This window comes from Anopheles coluzzii, chromosome 3 (assembly GCF_943734685.1).
Source record: "Anopheles coluzzii chromosome 3, AcolN3, whole genome shotgun sequence".
NCBI lineage: Eukaryota > Metazoa > Arthropoda > Insecta > Diptera > Culicidae > Anopheles > Anopheles coluzzii.
In genome coordinates this window covers 79,811,684-79,822,141 of record NC_064671.1, presented here as the reverse complement: position 1 = coordinate 79,822,141, position 10,458 = coordinate 79,811,684, and the positions used below count along the sequence as shown (strand labels likewise).

Sequence of the window (10,458 nt, the reverse complement as noted above, 5' to 3'; positions counted from 1 at the left end):
AAAAGCAATCCAATCAATTAGAGGATGAAAACTAAACCATTGAAATCAAACAGGAATGTAGCTTTGATTCTATTGGATTTTTCAAATGATTTGTTTATCAGTTAGATTTGATTTAATGTCTGATAAGTCCATCGTTTTGGTGTAATCCAATACGATGTAATGAAAATCGCATGAATTTTAATATTTTGGAATGCAGTTGAAGAATTATTCTAGCTATCAAACAAATTCATAATTTATTATGACGTAAAACATTCACAACATATGTTGTACTGATTGGCTGCTTGCTTAATTGGACTGATCAAAATTGTGTAAATAAATAAATCACGTTTCTTACAATCACTGGCTATTCTATGTAAGCCAAAAGATAAAACATTCATATTTGTAAATAAACAAGAACTAAAGATACAAAATTTTCCTTATTTCCAATCATAGTTGGTTGGATGGTTTCGTCAACTTTCATTAAAGTTTTGATGAGTTATCAGTGGTTTATTTGATATGATTACCAATCGTGAGAAGCTTATGTGTACATTTTAAAACCATGGTAATTTAATTAGTTAGTTTGTTTACAAGCTACACGCAATCTCGATATTGGTGCATATAACACGTTGCACCTTGTTTTTATGAAGAAATTAAACTGTCCAGATTATAATAGGCCAAACACAGGAAATAGAGGGAAATACGGAGCAAACAACTTATTTTGTTTTCACTTTGCATGTAAAAAAAGGAACGGTTGTCGAAGAGGGCTTAAAAGCTGGCAGACGCCCGATCGGCTTAATAACCACAATCAAATTAATTCTATTACGACAGCCGGTTCGCACCCTCTTCTCGTCGCAGCAAGCTACCATTACCTTACTCAGAATAAAAAAGTAATTCCATCCTCAAAATAAAAAAAGAAAGCAATAAAAACGTGAACGATAATCTTAAGCTCAAAACCTTCCAAACAATTTAACGCCTCAGTAGCGAGAAAAAAGAACTTCTTCTTTTGCGTACTTTTTTTTTTGGTCCGCGCGTTCACTTCCCTAACAAAGCGAACCATACTATACTCATTCTCTGTAGCAATGGCGAGGCGGGGGGTGCAATTTATTCTTATCAAATGCGCCCGATGCAATCGAGCTGACTGCTTGAAAAGGATTAAGAAAATTCATTACAACCTTACACTTGCCCCTAGGGGGAAAGAGAAACAAACGTCCTACGCCGGGGATTGGATTGAGCCGGGCAGCCCGACAGTAGCAAACCAGCACCGATGAGTGCACGGGATTTGGTGCACGGGCATAAATTATGCTCTACGGGCATCAGGCAGCACGTTCCCGGCTGCCTCGGTGGAGTGAAATTTCGGTCGCACCTCGAGGGACCGGATACGGACTGATTCATCTCTCTGCTGTTGTATTGCTGTTGTTTTTATTTTTGTATTGTTGCTGTTGTGGAGCGTGGCGAGTGGCAGGGTTTGAGGGTGACGAGTATTAAGAATAAAACAGACACAACCCTTGGTTTCGATCAAACGACCAAGAATAGTGCTGGTGCAGATGTGCAGGCTCAGGGAGCTCAGAAGTAATGAACTGGGTAAGGATTTTCATTACTGTGCAACTGGTGAAAATCCTGCGTGTTTTCGATGAGTGGGTAGGAGATGTGAAAAGCGGGAGACTGTACTGGATTCGAAATGAAAAACGTTTTCCCCCACAAGTGCACCTCAGAGTATGAAGGGATGGAAGATGAAGTTGGAGCAGATCGTGATGATGATGATGTCTTTGTTTTTGTTTAACCGACTCATTTCATGTTTTACTTCAAGTTGGTACAATAGCACAAGATGATAAGAATAAGGTATTGAATGAAGAAATTAATATAGAAGATAAATTGAAAACCTATTTGAATCACACTGGCGTTTTTACCGAAACTCATCGCGTCCAATTTCGTATAAGATTTATAACAAAATCACTCAATAAATAATATGAAATAATGACTTGACATTAAGTATATTGAAATACTAACAGACTAAAGTGTTTAATAAACACTCATTATTTTACATAAATTCGTTATGGTCATGATTTTTTGTATAAATCTATTTAAAAAATACTGCTCGTTCACTATATTTGTCCACTCACATCAATTATTCTGTCCCACCGTGCCCCCGAAGGACCGCTCTCCTTCGGGACGTTTATTAATTATTCTTAGAATTGAACGGGAGCAGTAAGTCGTTTGAAAATTGGCGTAGCAGACGCTCGTTTGGGCAGTGTGGAAATTAATCTTTCCTCTCTCTCTGTCTTTTTGTATTTTTTGTTGCCTATTTTGCGTCCGATTTGTCCATTGCATCCATCCATCCAGACCGACCAAAGCGCACGTTCCTTTGAGCTCGTCGTCGTCGACCCTTCTCACAGATGCATAACACGAACGGACAGAACGAATGGGCAGCTTCTTCTACCCCAGCCCGAGGCAGCTAGATTGCATTCCTAACCTTTCTGTCTTTCTGCCCAGATGGAATATCATCCGTCGCATCCGTGAGCATCGTGAAAGATTGCATCTCGTGTCTTGGGTTCTCCGTCGCCTTGCAGGGGAAGCAGATGATGTCTCCGTCCAGCCCACCGTTCGCCAAATAAAACCAGGCCCGTTCCAAACCCTAGACGCCGATAGAGAACCACCACGATGATGAACAGGTTGCTGTTTTACTGTACCTTCCTATCCCTACCCAACGCTCCAATCAGATGTGTGCAGAACTTCTGAGAAGATGCACTGCCAGCCTCCTCCACCACGGTCGTTGACATGTCTGTGATGGCCGATCTTTGACATCTTCACTACAATTATGCAATGGAAATGGCGAGCGACGGGGCCGGGCCTTTAGGTAAGGCAGCAAGCACGCAATCACCTATGCCATAAGCGCCGCTGCATTTGTAGCCGCTGCGTTCATTACAAGGGTCCTGTGTGCTGATGCACTGGGGCGCGTTGTATCGCGCTCGGGGCCGTTTAAGAGCCCACCGTGTATGCAGGCGCTTTTTCGGGACGGCGTACACAGCCACACATACACAAGTATGGAACGTGTTTCAAAACATCGTTAAGGCGAGTTAAGGTGAGTTGATAGGGTGAGAAAAGTCATGCCATTGGCGGATGCGCTGGACCGCTAATTGCGAACTGCGACGGCCTGCGCACAGTTTATTCGCGCAAAATGGGCGCCTCGCTGTCTCGTTGACATAAATTATGCATCCTATTTAGGTTAGCGCCAAGATGCGTCAAGCACAGAGGGGTTTTTTTTTGTATTGTGAAGATGCAAAGTGCAAAGCGAACAAAACAAAATCATGAAACTAAATTTGCTTCTAACGTTGGCAAAAAAAAGCATACGTTTTTCAGAGTTATGCTTTACGTGATGTACTAAAGTATTCAATAGGTCAGCAAACTTTTTTTCTTGATGGATCAAAATCAATCAAGCAAATGAGGTTAGTTTTTCTTTGAACCAAGCAGCAGCAACAATAAGACGGACAGACTTTAAGTACATTGGGTACATTTTTCATTTTTTATTTCTTATTTAAATTAATTTGTAAAAGCAATGTTTAAGCCATGTGTAATTTTTATAAATACTTTACCTCAAACCAAATGAAACCAAAATAAAAGTTATCATAGTACAAAATACGGAGAATTTAATAAACAACCCGAAAATAAAGAAAATATTCTTTTAAAATTTCAAATTCAAACATACGTCAGTAAAAAATGCTCAAAAACATAATAATAGTTTATACATTAAGGAAACGAAAAGAAAATAATAAATAAATAAATTAAAACTGCATCGGAAATAATTCAAAACAAAACTGCCTCATAACAAGTAAACTCATAAGATTTAATGATAAAAACGTTATACGTTAACGTTAATTAAACAATAACAATAACAAATGAATAAATAAATGCAGTGGAGCACCGTTTATCCGGGTGCCTTTAATCCGGCTGTCCGTTTATCCGCGCTGTTGAGAAATGCCAGTTCAATACAATGGTGACATTGCGTTATGAGGAGGATATTTGAAAAAGCGGTTAAAAGAGCACGTTGCCTTAACAAAAGACACGATAATTCAAGTAAATTTCAAATATTCTAATGGGAAAAACATGAAGATAATGAAAATTGGGTTATTTTTATCCAAAAATAAGATAATTTTCCAAAAATTAATCAGGGTTCGGTGATAAAGTATATCATTTGACTCATTTTCCGTGTTATTCGCAAATCTGGGCGAGGTCAAGTCCCGAGTAGCCCGGATAAACGGCGCTCCACTGTAAATGATTCAATTGATAAAAATGCAAAGCAAAAGCAAACCTATAAGAAAACCTGTTGGTAATGTTGTTTACAATATTTTTGATTTTAACTCTTCTTATAAGTCTTTTCGTTACCGTATTCTGTCTTCTAGTTTATCTTATTTCACTGCTTAGTTTAATTTCATCTCTTCTTGTTTATTCTAGGTGTTAGAAATTCTAACATGAAATTAATAACCAAATTTTTTAGGCTCGTGGACGAGTGCCAAAAAATTATTTTTTTTTCTACACTGGTCGAAATCGTGTTAGAGAAAGGCCGAAAGTTGACACCTTTCACCTATTTATATGTTTTTGTCCCTCATAACGCTGACAGTGCCGTGGAACCTTATAAATGTTCCAACACTAGGTCTGTGATAGTTTCTTCGCGCAAAACTAGTTTTTTTTTTAAATATTTGTTCGATCAGAATTTTTTTTAGTCAATTTTAGAAATTATATGTTTGTTATTAGTTTAACTGTTTGTCTTTGTTTAAATTTTTGTTATCTAGCTTTGAAGCAGCAAAACAACAACAAAACATATCGAAATCACACGAAAAGAAATGTTTATCACTTACCAATATTTGATTATCTCCACGTAAAAAAACACAATTGCTAATAGCGTTAATAACCCACCATGCACGGTATGCAGTTACAGGGAATAATTCAAATTAAACCAAAATAGCATGTACCACAATTTAAAGTAAAAAAAATGAACATGCCCAACCAAGTGCCGGCACCGTTCAGCATAACGCGCGTTATAATAAATTTGTTTCCACACATCAAAACACGGGCGCCCACCGCTAATTGTGATACGAACGAGCGGGCGTAAAATGAACAAACAACCCACTCGTAAGCTGGCGCAGTCGCAGCCGGACCGGCCCATTTTCCCACAACCCTCAAACGGCGTAAGGGCATGTGCATGCATGCCAGTGCCACCCCGCACGATCGAAACCGATTAAGCACCGTGCGAGACGGTGAAATACACACACAAAAAAATGCGATCAAAAACAATATTATTTAATAGATATTTAGCCCATTTCTATCGCTGTTTGTTGATGGTTCGTTGTTGGGTGGTATTAAACGCTTTTTTTCGTTTGCTCTTTACAGAGTCGTGCCCCTACCATCATGCATGGGAATGGATGGAGAAAGAGAGAGAGATGGAGAGGGGGTAGAGTAGGCCATGGTAGGTGCATATCAGTTGTACGTTTTAATATCAAAAAGGCCGAAACCGTGTTCGGGGAGGTATCGCAATGCATCGTGATGCGATAATACTCTATCGGTTCCGATGCTTGCAGCAATGAAAAAACGGTAAGCATGTTGTTTTGGAAAAGAAGCACCACCGGTGCAAGAAGAAAAGCTTCCAAACTGATTAAGAACAAGCTAAGAAGCCCGGGTAGGCCTTAGGCTTTGAGGGCTGGCCTACCAAAGCTGCGCAGAGTGCATAGGCTTGATTATGCTACCACGGTTGTGGGCATAACGCTGACACTGTACACGGTGTATGCAATGTGTGTTGAACTGTTGACGAAGCTGACGAAGTTGAACTTTTGATGAACTTTTTATTATATATTTAATAAAATGTAAAATTTAGAATTTAGAACACATTTTTATTACATAACAAAAAGTTAATATTTAAGCAATATTTTGTGTAGGAAATGAGATTTTCATCGTTTTTAACCCAACCTCAAGAAGGTAAAAAAATATTGATTTTAAAATACTAAAAACAAAACTCAAAACAACCATTCTATTGGTATCGATTTTTCATCTTAATTAATTTCAGAAATTCAGAAGCTATAATTCTGAATAATGTCGATAATTATTTTGTAATCAATTTTACACGTTTTGATGTGTAAAACATACCAATTTATGTTTTTCGTTATCTTTCATTGCAGTATATTTGTATTCATAATTTACAATTATGTTCAAAATTATTCAACCACATTTATGGTACACACTGTACACATCTCACTCCAATCCAACGCTGTCTCCGTTCGATGCAGGTTGCTCGCAGCAGCAACTATGATGATGTTACTGATGATAATGCACCCATTCCTGCCGATCCATTCGAGTGCCATCGATAGGCGTACGGGCAGCCCACCGGCCCTGGTGGTTTGGGTGGTTTCCACCCTATCAAAATGGCTATTGCTGAGGCTTCTCCAAAGCGTCAAAATCCATTTACTGCGCGCATTATGCTGCCTGCATTATGTGCAATGTGTTTTTTCTTCTTCTCCCATACTCACTCAAAATGTTACCTTCACATATGCCACCGCGCCCGAGAGGGTTTCATGCTTGGACAGATTCAGCCGGCTCCCTTTTTTATGTTGCTGTTGTTGTGGGTGCTGCTCTTTCCCTGCCCCCGTGTACATTTCATTAACGGGCGCTGTCACGCTGCACTGGTGCTGCGGGGATTGGTATAATTTAGCGCGGTGATAAATTGCACTCAATGTTGCGTCCGTTCGCGGGACTGCGAGTAATCGATGCCACGGTTTTCGCGCCATATCAATTTGCGGAGTATGTGTGTGTGTGTATGTGTGGTTTTTAACGGTCGCTTGTCATCTTTTCTTATGTTGCATTTCGTTGTTTCATTGTGGTATGTATGGCTGTTTCTTTTTTTTGTTTTTTTGAATAATTTCATTGTGTATGATGGGGCACCTTTTCACGGTTAATGTTGAACCCTTTTTTCCCACAATGCTGTTGGTGCGCGTGCATAACGCAACGGTACGGATTGTCAGGTGGCGGTGTTTGCGCGCTTAACAAGATCTTTATTGATGACGTTACATCGGGCGGTGTTGAGTACGTTTGGATAAAGGAGGGACAGCTTTGGATCGGGCGAAAGATTGGCTTGTAATTGTATTGTTTATTTTCTTCCCGACTTTTAATTGCACTGTTTTGATGGGCAGGCAGCGATAGTTTCAAATTGTGCATTCTCACGGAAGTGCTGGGATTTTTGAATATTGAGGTAGTTGTGCGGCAATAGCTGCAATTAAAAAAGTTCGATAATGAATTGGGGATGTATTTTGAAGAGATTGATGGAAAGGCAAACATGGGAAAGGAAAACTAATAACTAAAAATAGTTTAAAAATTACATAATTTATGTATGATCAAATTCTATCATTGATTAATTAAAATTTGTTAATCTTTTATAGCCATTAATTAGCGATTTATTTTTTATTAATTAATTTAGCAATTAATTAACATTAATTTTTACATTTCATTTCATTTCATAGTACTTGATACAACATATAAAAAGGAAGTTTGAAATCTATAGTATTTTTTAATGTAATATATTATTTTACGCATTTAAGCAATATGCCAAAACTGTCTCTCCTCAATAAAAAAATATATATTTAAATTTTCCATCAAAATAATTTTGGAGTTAATGACTTTTTTACCATAAGTTTTTTTATAATAAATATTATATAGTACATTATTAATTGTATAAAAAGAATAAATAATTGTATGAGATTAATTGATTAAAAGAAAACCTTCATCAATTTTATGTTTCGTCGTTTGCCTAAAATACTCAAAATACTATATTGAATACTCATAGCTTATAAAGTTTTAAGAATTTTGAGTGATTCGTTTTTTTTTTAAATTATATTTAAACAATTTGTATTTTAAATCATCAATGTAAAAATTAGACACACTCCACAAACATTGTGCCTAATGTCAGCAGATTCAGCATTATTGTTAATAATAATTGCACTATCACTGCGGCGTAAAACTTTACAGTGTACGGTCTGCGAGTGAGAAAAACCAACACCAACACCAACTGTGAAGGCCGGTGGAAACCCCGTAAGCTGCCGGGAAAACGTAAACAGCAACACGCTCGCGCCGGGCGGTAAGAGCAACCGTGGATCAAAACATAAAGAGAGCGAGAGAGCGAGAAACTACCTTCTCACGGAGACGGGCAGCTCACGCGCGTGAGATGAAATGAGGTGAGAAAGCGAAGCCCGTCGGGTGAGATGGAGAGTGATATACCTATTGCAGCAATTTAGGCTGTTTTTGGGGACATCACAAAACCTGATTTGCTACGTGCGTGTTTCAGAGTCGGATGAGGCGAAAAGGCTAAAAGTCTCATAGGTTTAAAAAAAAAAGATTTACACACAACACAATAAGAATAAGATATCCAATAAGAATAAAAAATCAAAATTATTCCCTGAAACAACTCTTCCAACCATAGATCATCGACCCATCGTAAAGGTACAGCAAACCAAACCGAAATGCACCCAACATGTAAACAACGCCGAAGTCCGATTTCCGGAACGATGATGAGAAATACCCTTACCTACGGAACAAAAACATGCGCATGTCCTTCGCTGCCGCTCGGATTCGCCCCCCCAGCCCTGCCTTCCCTCGTCCCTTTTCACTTCCACACGAGCCGCGGCTGCTTGTTTACAACTTGCGTACTCGTGCGTCGGATTGTAGCCGGCGAGCGGGTCGAATGCATTTCTGGCGCTCTGCGAATCGCTTCCCTACCGACAGACGGATCCTTCCAGAGGGGTTAACATTTCGAGAGGGCCGAGAGGGCGTGAAGAGAAGAGAGCGGGCGGTGAAACGTCTCGACGTCGGAAATTCGTCTCGAAATAGAGAGAGAGCGAGAGTAACTTGATCTCACCGCCAGCAGGAAAGGTAAGCTGTTGGGAAAAATCAACGCGTGGATGGCGGCGGTTCGAGTGGTACTGTGCGAGTGAGACAGCGTGTCCTTGATGGTGAGATGAGTCGCCACCTCCTCCTTGCCTCCCAATCATCACCCACACTCAGTGAAGTGAAAATACCGAAGCGTGCGGTGCAGCCCGAAGTGGAAACATTTGCTCACCTTCGGGCAAGTCCTGTCGGGTTTTCGGGCTCCGGCAGTAGGAAAAAGTGCACCGCATCACAATCCGGCAGTGCGATTCCGATCGTTGCCGACAGCGGAACACCGTGCGTGTGTGTATGTGTGTGTGTGTTTGAGAGAGCGCGCGTTTGTCAGCGATAGCCAGCGGTGCAGCGGTGTACGTGCGTGTTGGCGCAGTGTGTGAATTTTCACAATCGCGAACATAATCGGAATCAAAGATATCCACAAAAAGAGCAAAAAAAAGTGAGTTGGTGAATTTCATTAATGAAGTCACGGGCAGCTTCCGAGAGCAGCCAAATTGAGTGCATCGTTCAACCAAACGGCGTGTCGACGTTGTGTGACGGTACGGCAATCCCTTTCAATATGCTATCCCCGCATCAACTAGGTCACCGAAACCGCACCGGTGGAATAGGTGCCCCACGGCGTGAGGTTGATAACTCACCTGATTATTAGTTTTCCGGAGGGTCGTTTCAAAATTTTTGGTTCGCGTTTTTATTGGAGCAGTTGAAGGTGAAGAAAGAAAGCGAGATAAACTCCCAGCAGCCCGGAAGAATCAGGTCGTATTAGGTCCAGGCGGATGCCGGACATCAGCAGCAAGAAGAAGGAAAAAAAAACTGCCGGACGTGACCTAACCGCAATCGCCCAAAAGCCCCACCCGGATGCAGGCATTTCGATAAGGAGTCCGAGGAGTCCTTATGCTAATGTGCTGATTCGTTTGTCTGATTTCGTGAGTGTGTGTCTGTGTTGGGGTGCATGTATCCAAACGTGTTCAGATTTATGCAGGGCCACACCGGAAAACCCGGACGCTTTCCTACTAGCCCGTTTTTTGACAGTGCCGGGCCAGGCGGATCAGAGGCCAACAGTTTCGGGAGCACAGATGTTCAGGTGTCAATCGGCCTGGTCCGAGTTTCCGAAGGGGGGATTTTATTTCGTGTTTTCGTGTGACTCTTCTCGGGCTGCTGCAGCCTAGTACGGCCAGAGAAAGGTGAAACTTTATTTATTGATTGCTGCGGTTCGTGCTGTTTGGAAGGTGGTGTACCATGCTACCGGACCGTGCCCTGAAGACCTACTCTATCGCTTGGAGTGTCCGGATGTGTACGTGGCCGTGGCATGCCTGTGTGCTTAGAGCACACAGTGCCAGTTCCTGTTCCTCCCCATTAGTGTTCTTTTGCTTCCGTGCCGGTTTCGTTGCTAGCCAGATTGTGACAAACAACATAAATCAAAGTGTGTACACATCCGTCCTGCATAAAGCATAGTGTCCTCTCGTATGTCTCTGTGTGATTGTGTGTATGTGTGTGTGTCTGTATGGCCCTGACAGCTAAGCGTGTACGGATCGGTTCAGCGTGTCAGTGGCTCAAGTGTGCTCA

General features: G+C 40.9%; 1 protein-coding gene across 1 annotated transcript in view; it reads left to right on the top strand.

The window, feature by feature from the left end:
• Positions 1 to 8,847: 8,847 nt before the first annotated feature.
• LOC120955139 (uncharacterized) overlaps positions 8,848 to 10,458 on the top strand; it is a 438,811-nt gene continuing 437,200 nt past the window's right edge. The window contains exon 1 of the mRNA XM_040375674.2: positions 8,848 to 9,434. The gene's annotated coding sequence lies outside the window, so the exon portion shown is untranslated. The remainder of the gene's footprint in view (positions 9,435 to 10,458) is intronic.